Genomic DNA, 10401 nt, shown 5'->3' on the forward strand with positions numbered 1-10401 from the left:
CCACCATGCTCGGCTCAGCTTGTAGCTTTTAAAAAAGGCCATGACTTACATCTCTAGACTCACCTAAAACATGGAGGAAACCAGCATGCCAAGGAAGAAAGGAGAGAGTTAACTATCTGTCAGCTTTGAGGAAGGTGAAAAGCACAAAAATAAAGATTTTCCCTGATGCAAACTGGTCAATCCAAAACCTTCTATGGAAAATAAGAGCATATCAGTTATTTTGATTGCAAATTTCTGTTAAATTAAGAGCACATAATTTTTTTCTAAACAAATTTATGTAGAAAAGGGACAAAAATAGTTTTAGGTAATTTGTAGTTTTATAGATTAAAATTAACATCTTTATTTCACTAGAATTAAAAATTGTCATATAAACAATAATAATCTAGGAATATATATATATATATGTTTACCCATAATGTGTATGAAGTAATTTAATATTTATAAGAATGTGCACAAATCATTAGAAATGATTACAACTCACCTTTCACTGCATTCATAGAGAGAGAGAAGGGAAGGGAAACCCATTATACCCTTTGGGTTTTGTTTTACCTTCACCTGTTATCTCTGTAATGCTCTTCCTTTGTTCATGTAGATCTGAGTTTCAAACCTATATCATTTTCCTTCTCTCTTAAGAACTTCTTTTTATTTATTTACTTACTTTTTTGGAGACAGAGTCACTCTGTCACCCAGGCTGGAGTGCAGTGGTGCAATCTTGGCTCACTGCAGCCTCTGTCTCCCGGGTTCAAGCCATTCTCATGCCTCAGCCTCCCAAGTAGCTGGGACTACAGGTATGTGCTATCATGCCTGATCACGCCCAGCTAATATATAATACCCTTGATATATGCCTTACAAAATAGGTTTGTGAAGGCAGCACCTGCATCTTTGAAGAGCCCTATAATTGCTCTTCTCTGTATGTCAGATCTAGCGGTGGGAACGGCGGTCACTCAACTACAAAACTTAAATACAATGGGAATAATTGAATCCTGAGGTGGCAGGGGCCAAGTGGCAGCACTCAGCCATCAAAGGCAAGGTGGGCATAGCTACCATAATGGACAGCAAAGGCAAAGTGGCAATCAGAATAGTCTGACTTGTACAGAGCTCTGGCATTGGCTAATCACGGTGTTCCTAGAAGCGAAATTGATTGGAAGCCTACTGCATTCCTACTTAATTTATACAAACAGAAACCTTCTAGGTCGAATGGACAAAGGACTAATTTGAATTATAAAAACAGAGAATCACGGCCTCTCAATCAATTTCCAGACTTGAGCCAGTTTAAAGACCTAAAACCCCCTGAATGAAGGGGAGGCCAGGTCCCCTTGAGGAAGAACCCCACTACATTACCTACAGTTTATACAGTGAATCTTTCTCCCATCCTTCCCCAAGGAGACCTCCGGCTTTCACCAGGGTAACTGTGCATTGGGGAAAGGGAAATGATCAGACATTTCAGGGACTGTTGGACACTGGTTCTGAGCTGACATTGATTCCAGGGGACCCAAAACGTCATTGTGGTCCTCCAGTTAAAATAGGGGCTTATGGAGGTCAGATAATTAATGGAGTTTTAGCTCAGGTACAACTTACAGTGAGTCCAGTGGGTCCCTGGACTCATCCTGTGGTCATTTCCCCAGTGCCAGAATGCATAATTGGAATAGACATACTCAGCAGCTGGCAGAACCCCACATTGGCTCCCTGACTGGTAGGGTGAGGGCTGCTATGGTGGGAAAGGCCAAATGGAAGCCATTAGAGCTGCCACTACCTAGAAAAATAGTAAATCAAAAACAATATCAAATCCCTGGAGGGACTGCAGTGATTAGTGCCACCATCAAGGACTTGAAGGACACAAGGGTAGTGATTCCCACATCCCGGTTCAACTCTCCCATCTGGCCTGTGCAGAAGACACATGGATCTCGGAGAATGACAGTGGATTATCGCAAGCTTAACCAAGTGGTGACTCCACTTGCAGCTGCTGTACCAGATGTGGTTTCATTGATTGAGCAAATTAACACAACTCCTGGCACTAGTATGCAGCCATTGACTTGGCAAATGTCTTTGTCTCCATTCCTGTCCATATGGCCCACCAGAAGCAATTTGCCTTCAGCTGGCAAGGCCAGCAATATACCTTTACTGTCCTATCTCAGAGTTATGTCAACTCTCCGGCTTTGTGTCATAATCTTATTTGGAGAGAACTTGATCGCTTTTCGCTTCTGCAAGATATCACACTGGTCCATTACGTTGATGACATTATGCTGATTGGATCCAGTGAGCAAGAAGTAGCAAACACACTGGACTTATTGGTGAGACATTTGCATGCCAGAAGTTGGGGAATAAATCTGACTAAAATTCAGAGACCTTCTGCCTCAGTAAAATTTCTAGGGGTCTAGTGGTGTGGGGCTTGTCAAGATATTCCTTCTTTTTTTTTTTTGAGACGGAGTCTCGCTCTGTCTCCCAGGCTGGAGTATAGTGGCATGATCTCTGCTCACTGCAAGCTCCGCCTCCCAGGTTCACGCCATTCTCCCGCCTTAGTCTCCGGAGTAGCTGGGACTACAGGCGCCCACCACCACACCCGGCTAATTTTTTGTATTTTTAGTAGAGACGGGGTTTCACTGTGTTAGCCAGGATGGTCTCGATCTCCTAACCTTATGATCTGCCCGCCCTGGCTTCCCAAAGTGCTGGGATTACAGGCTGAGGTACCGCGCCCAGCCAAGATAATTCCTTCTAAGGTGAAGGATAAGTTGCTGCATTTGGCCCCTCCTACAACCAAGAAAGAGGCATAATGCCTAGTGGGCCTGTTTGGATTTTGGAGTCAATGCATTCCTCATTTGGGTGTGTTACTACAGTCCATTTATCTAGTGATCCAAAAGGCTGCCATTCTGAGTGGGGTCCAGAACAGGAGAAGGCTCTGCAAGAGGTCCAGGCTACTGTGCAAGCTGCTCCGACACTTGAGCCATATGACCCAGCAGGTCCAATGGTGCTTGAGATGTCAGTGGCAGATAGAGATGCTGTTCGGAGCCTTTGGCAGGCCCCCATAGGTGAATCACAGCAGAGGCCTCTAGGATTTTGGAGCAAAGCCCTGCCATCTTCTGCAGGTAACTACTCTCCTTTTGAGAGACAGCTCTTGGCCTGACACTGGACTTTGGTGGAAACTGAATGTTTGACTATGGGTCATGAAGTCACCATGCGACCTGAACTTCCTGTCATGAACTGGGTGCTTTCTGACCCATCTAGCCATAAAGTGGGTCATGCACAGCAGCATTCCATCATCAGATGGAAGTGGTATGGTATATACATGATCGGGCTCGAGCAGGTCCTGAAGGCACAAGTAAGTTACATGAGGAAGTGGCTCAAATGCCTATCATCTCCACCCCTGCCATCCTGTCTTCTCTCCCACAGCCTGCACCGATGGCCTCATGGGGAGTTCCCTACGATCAGGTGACAGAGGCAGAGAAAACTAGGGGCTGGTTCACAGATGGATCTGCATGATATGCAGGCACCATGTGAAAATGGAGAGCTGCAGCACTACAGCCCCTTTCTAGGACATCCCTGAAGGACAGCAGTGAAGGGAAATCTTCCCAGTGGGCAGAACTTCGAGCCGTGCACCTGGCTGTGCACGTTGCATGGAAGGAGAAATGGCCAGATGTGCGATTAGATACCGATTCATGGGCTGTAGCCAACAGTTTGGCCAGATGGTCAGGGACTTGGAAGAAGCATGATGGGGAAATTGGTGACAAAGAAATCTGGGGAAGAGGTATGCGGATGGACCTCTCTGAGTGGTCAAAAACTGTGAAGATATTTGTATCCCATGTGAGTGCTCACCAATGGGTGACCTCAGCAGAGGAGGATTTTTTTTTTTTTTGAGACGGAGTCTCGCTTTGTTGCCCAGGCTGGAGTGCAGTGGCGCGATCTCGGCTCACTGCAAGCTCCGCCTCCCGGGTTCACACCATTCTCCTGCCTCAGCCTCTGAAAAAGCTGGGACTACACGCACCTGCCACCACGCCTGGCTAATTTTTTCTATTTTTTAGTAGAGACGGGGTTTCACCGTGCTAGCCAGGTTGGTCTCAATCTCCTGACCTTGTGATCCCCCCGCCTCAGCCTCCCAAAGTGCTGGGATTACAGGCGTGAGCCACTGCGCCCGGCCAGCAGAGGAGGATTTTAATAATCAAGTGGGCCAGGCGCGTGGCTTACACCTGTAATCCCAGCACTTTGGGAGGCTAAGGCAAGTGGGTCACCTGAGGTCAGGAGTTCGAGACCAGCCTGACCAACATGGTGAAACCCTGACTCTAGTAAAAATACAAAAATTAGCTGGGTGTGGTGGTGCATGCCTGTAATCCCAGCTACTTGGGAGGCTGAGGCAGGAGAATTGCTTGAACCTGGGAGGTGGAGGTTGCAGTGAGCCAAGGTTGCCATTGCACTCCAGCCTGGGTGGTAAGAGCAATACTCCATCTCAATAATAATCAAGTGGATAGGATGACCCATTCTGTGGATGCCACTCAGTCTCTTTCCCCAACCACCCCTGTCATCGCCCAATGGGCCCATGAACAAAGGGGCCATGGTGGCAGGGATGGAGGTTACACATGGGCTCAGCAACACGGACTTCCACTCACCAAGACTGACCTGGCTATGGCCGCTGCTGAGGGCCCCATTTGCCAGCAGCAGAGACCAACACTAAGCCCTCGACATGGCACCATTCCTCGGGGGTGACCAGCCAGCTACCTGGTGGCAGGTTGATTATATTGGACCTCTTCCATCATGGAAACGGCAGAGGTTTGCCCTCATTGGAATAGACACTTACTCTGCATATGGATTTGCCTATCCTGCACACAGTGCTTCTGCCAAGACTACCATCCATCCGTGGGCTCACAGAATGCCTTATCCACCAACATGGTATTCCACACAGCATTGCCTCTGACCAAGGCACTCACTTTACGGCTAAAGAATTGCCAACAGTGGGCTCATGCTCACGGAATTACTGGTCTTACCATGTTCCCCATCATCCAGAGTTGAGGCAAAGTTCTCCAGAAGGCCGTGTATGCTCTGAATCAGCGTCCAATATATGGTACTGTTTCTCCCACAAACAGGATTCACATGTCCAGGAATCAAGACAGGATTCACATGTCCAGGAATCAAGGGGTGGAAGTGGAAGTGGCACCACTCACCATCACCCTGCTGATCCACTAGCAAAAGTTTTGCTTCCTGTTCCTGTGACATTACATTCTGCTGGCCTAGAGGTCTTAGTTCCAGAGGGAGGAAAGCTGCCACCAGGAGACACAATGAGTCCATTAAACTGGAAGTTAAAATTGCCACCTGGACATTTTGGGCTCCTCTTACCTTTAAGTCAACAGGCTAAGAAGGGTGTTACAGAGTTGGCTGCAGTGACTGACTCGGACTATCAAGATGAAATCAGTCCACTACTCCACAATGGAGGAAAGGAAGAGTATGCATGGAATACAGAAGATCCATTAGGGCATCTCTTAGTATTACCATGCCCTGTGATTAAGGTCAATGGGAAACTACAACAGCCCAATCCAGGCAGGATTATAAATAACCCAGACCCTTCAGGAATGAAGGTTTGGGTCATTCCACCAGGAAAATAGCCACAACCTGCTGAGGTGCTTGCTGAAGGCAAAGGGAATACAGAACGGGTAGTAGAAGAAGGTAGTCATCAATACCAGCCATGACCACGTGACCCACTGCAGAAGCCAGGACTGTAATTGTTATGAGTATTTCCTCCTTCTTTTGTTAAAAACATGTTTGTGCATGTATACACTTGTACTAAGAAAATATCTTCATTTTATTTCCTTTCTCTATCATGTGACATAAGATTTACTGACTTCATGTTAGCATTTAAGTATTGTTAACTTTATGTAATAGTATTTGGGTTGGGGATTGGTGCATTTCCAGTTGTACGAAGGATAGTTGTATTATGTTAGGCGTAATTATGACCTTATTGTTGTCCTTATTTGAAGATTATGTATGATCTCAGGAGATGTGTATGGGTTCAAGTTGACAAGGGGTAGACTTGTGACGGTTAGTACTGTCAACCTGATTGGATTGAAGGATACAAAGTATTAATCCTGGGTGTGTCTGGGAGGGTGTTGCCAAAAGAGATTAACATTTGAGTCAGTGGGTGGGGAAGGCAGATCCACCCTTAATTTGGTGGGCACAATCTAATCGGCTTCCAGCGAATATAAAGCAGTCAGAAAAATATGAAAAAGAGAGATGGGCCTAACCTCCCAGCCTACATCTTTGTCCCATGCTGGATGGTTCTCGCCCTTGAACATCGGACTCCAGGTTCTTCAGGTTTGGGACTCAAGACTGGCTCTCCTTGCTCCTTAGGTTGCAGAAAGCCTATTGTGGGACCTTGTGATCGTGTAAGTTAATACTTAATAAACTCATATATATCCTATTAGTTCTGTCCCTCTAAGAGAACCCTGACAAATACAGGAGGTAATTAAGGTTAAGGTTCAATGGGGTCATAAGGGTGGGCCCTGGTCCCATGGATCTGGTGACCTTAGAAGAAGAGAAAGAGGCTGGATGAGGTGGCTCATGCCTGTAATCCCAGCACTTTGGGAGGCTGAGATAGGAGGATTGCTTGAGCCCAGGATTTCAAAGTTACAGTCAGCTATGATTGTGCCACTGCACTCCAGCCTGGGTGAGACCTTGTCTCTAAATATATATACACACAAATATATATATATACACACACACACACACACACACACATACGTATATATATATACATATATATACATACATATACATATATGTGTATATATAATGTTATATTTACAGTAATATATAAATATATATTATATATAATTACATATTATATATAATAATTATATGTAATATATAATTATATGTAATATATAATTATTATATGTAATATATAATTATATAAGTATATATAATTATATAATATATAATTATATATAATAATTATATTATATATAATTATATATAATAATTATTATATATAATTATATATAATAATTATTATATATAATTATATATATTATATATTATGTATTATATATAATTATTATATGTATTATATATATAATTATTATTTTTTAGACACAGGGTCTTACTTTGTCACCCAGGCTGGAGTGCAGCAGTTCAAACAGCTCACTGCACCCTCCACCTCAGGCTCAGGCGATCCTCCCACCTCAGCCTTCTGGGTACCTAGGACCACTTGTGCATGCCACCATGCCCCACTAATTTTTAAACTTTTTGTAGAGATGGGGTCTCACCATGTTGTCCAGGCTGGTCTCAAACTCGTAGGGTCAAGTGATCCTCTCACCTCAGCCTCCCAAAGTGCTGGAATTATAGGTACGAGCCACTGTGCCTGGCCCTAAAAATTTCATTTAAATTTAAAGAAAAGAAAAGAAAAGAAGAAAAGGGACATGAGACCTAGTCCCCAAACCTCTCCCACTTGCACACACTGAGGACATAGCAAGAAGGCAGCCGTCTGCAAGCCTGAAACAAAGGCCTCATCAGAAACCAGCCCTGATGGCAGCTCTGTCTTAGGCTTCCAGGCTCCAGGGCTGTGAGACTGTGTGAGCCGCCCAGTCTGTGGCATCTTTCTACAGCAGCCCGAGTTGGCTTAGTACACTTATTGTCCTATAAAATGTTCCACCTTTGAGATGTATCTGATTGTTTCCTTGTGATGTTAACTCCTCCATCCCCTGTGTTTCCCACATGTTAGAATTTAGATCTAAAATCTTCCTTAGACTCAGGTTAACCCCGTATGGCAAGTCTTCAGGAGTGATGCTGTCAACTGCCCATGGCATTCTGTTCAATGCACATCATTCCTGGTTGTCCAAGATTGACAACGCTAAAGCACTCATGCAGGGCCGTGGGAGCTGATCTCTCCACTGTAAACACATGGCTTTTAAGTTGTGATTGAGTTATTTTATTTTCAGAGCTCAAGATTGCTCTAAATATTTGTATTAATGAGCTGAGAAAAATCAGGACAACTTGCAGGTTACCCTGAAACAAATGGTCATGTTGGAGACACAGCTAGATATTCAGGCTCAGAAAAATTTATCATTTAAAAATGATGGCCAGGCGCGGTGGCTCACGCCTGTAATCCCAACACTTTGGGAGGCCGAGGTGGGCAGATCACGAGGTCAGGAGATCAAGACCATCCTGGCTAACAGTGAAAATCCGTCTCTACTAAAAATACAAAAAATTAGCCGGGCATGGTGGCAGGCGCATGTAGTCCCAGCTACTCAGGAGGCTGAGGCAGGAGAATGGCGTGAACCCGGGAGGTGGAGCTTGCAGTGAGCCGAGATCACGCCATTGCACTCCAGCCTGGGTGATAGAGCGAGATTCCATCTCAAAAAAAAAAAAAAAAAAGATATAGTTTTAAAAAGTAACGTGTTTTTTTCCCTTGCTTTTCTGATGATAGATGTATCAGTTAGGATGCTCTTGGTTGTGAGTCACAGACAACTTCATATAAATCTAGTTAAATCATAAGAAAGACTCCAGAAGTAGTGCGGGCTCCGAAGTGAGTATAACCCAGCCCCAGGGCTGACATGGGGCCCTCGATTTGCTCTGTCTCCAACTCCATCCTCAGCAGCCTGGACTCACCCTGAGGCCCAGGCCTGCTGAGGTCACCAGATGGCCAGTGTCACATGCATCCTCATGTCAGCCAGCAGGAAGGAGCAGTCCTAGGAAAGACAGGATGCCTTCAACTGGAAGCAGATATTAAAAGCAGAACCTCTCTTGGCAGCATGTAGAGCTGGGCCTTCATGGCGGGCCTCCAATGTTTCTGCCTTCCCGGCATCATAGCTGCAGCTTCCTGGTACAGTTCCTTATTCTCCTCATACACCCCCAGCATATGCATTTTGGGTGAGCTGGTGTCCTCTGATCCCCATCTGTCAGGTGCATTACGTGACCAATCCCAGATGTGGTCGTTAGTTTAGGATATTGCCTGAGTTCCTGAGTTTTTTTTAGGTACCTTGGAGAAGGGGAGCATTTCCCCCAGATGTGAGGCTGGGAAGGTGTCAGCCTGGTGTTGCTGGGATCCGCCCAGTGGAGACAGCCTGGAACTGTGTCCAGGCCCAAGGAGGGGAGCACTAACCAATGGAGAGGGTCCAGGTCCTGAGGACATCATTAGAATCCCCGATCCAGTTGTGTCTGAAGCTAAATTGCATCCCTGTAGTGCTATTGGTCAATTTTTTGTGTGTTATCTTAAGTCATTCGGACATCAAGTGTCATTTGCAACCAAGGAGTCAACTGACTATATACAATACTATATCATGCTATACTATACATACACATGTGTGCAAGCATGCACACACACAGTTACAGTGCAGCACACTGAAGGAGTGTGATGGTAGCTTCTGGAGTTTGGAGTCAGCCATGCTTCACCCATGCATGTTGCGTGTATTCACCCCCAGGCTGAAGACCCATCTGTGTGCACTTGCTGGTGGTCTCTGGCTGCTGGCGCTGGAGCAGTGCGGGTGAATCCCGGTCTGCGCTCTGGGGACACAGCCTTGTCCACATGCTCCTGAGTGGTGGGCCAAGCACATTCTCTCAGGGCAGAGCAAGGGCGCCATCCTGGGCTTTGCTTCTTCCAGCACAAGCTGCTGCAAGGTTGGCAAACCATTTTCAGTTATTTGTCCTAATCGGGCACACATGGCACTGGCACATCTGGGTGAGAGTGGGCTCTCATTCTCTTCTCCACCCACCTACCAATGCAGGTAGCAGGAAGCACCGCCGAGGTGGGAGGCCCAAGCAAGGCCAGCACTGGCTGGGAAGGAGGATGAAGGGCCCAAGTGGAGACAGAGGGAGAATCCCTGGGAGCAGCCTTAGGAGCCCAGGTCTCTGTCCCATGCCTCACGTGACACCTCCTCCACCTGGTGCCAAGTCTAAGTCCTTTATCGTGAGACCTTTCCCTGAGCTCCCAAGCCTAAGGTTTCATGTTTTACTCCCAATTCCCAGCTCCAGATTCTCCTAAACTAAGCCATAACTCTATTTACATCCACTGTTGGTATCACGTGTTTTCCTGAGACTTAGAAGGTAAAGAAGATGGAAGGTTTCAGGGAACCAGAGTATGACAGGCAGATGTGGACACTGCAGCCGCCAAGGGGCCACTTTGTCTCTTCATGATTTCGCACAGGCATGGTCTTGAATGTGGGTTAAACTGACAAAGTCTGAAGGATTTCGTGTGTCGTCTGCAGAAGCTTCAGCTGTGCCTGACTCAGGGTATCGGAATGATGGCGGCACTGCTCTGTTGACCTTGGCATCTGACCTCATTCTTTGTCCTCTTGGCTCCAGCAAGCTTCCAAATGATCATTTTTAACTTTTTTTTTTTTTAAACAACCTTGTTGGTTGGTGCTTTGGTTGTATTCAGCTTGTGTGTTCAAGTTCAGAGCAGTTTCAAGTGAGTAGCGTTCA

Source organism: Pongo pygmaeus, chromosome 17 (assembly GCF_028885625.2).
Source record: "Pongo pygmaeus isolate AG05252 chromosome 17, NHGRI_mPonPyg2-v2.0_pri, whole genome shotgun sequence".
Taxonomy (NCBI): Eukaryota; Metazoa; Chordata; class Mammalia; order Primates; family Hominidae; genus Pongo; species Pongo pygmaeus.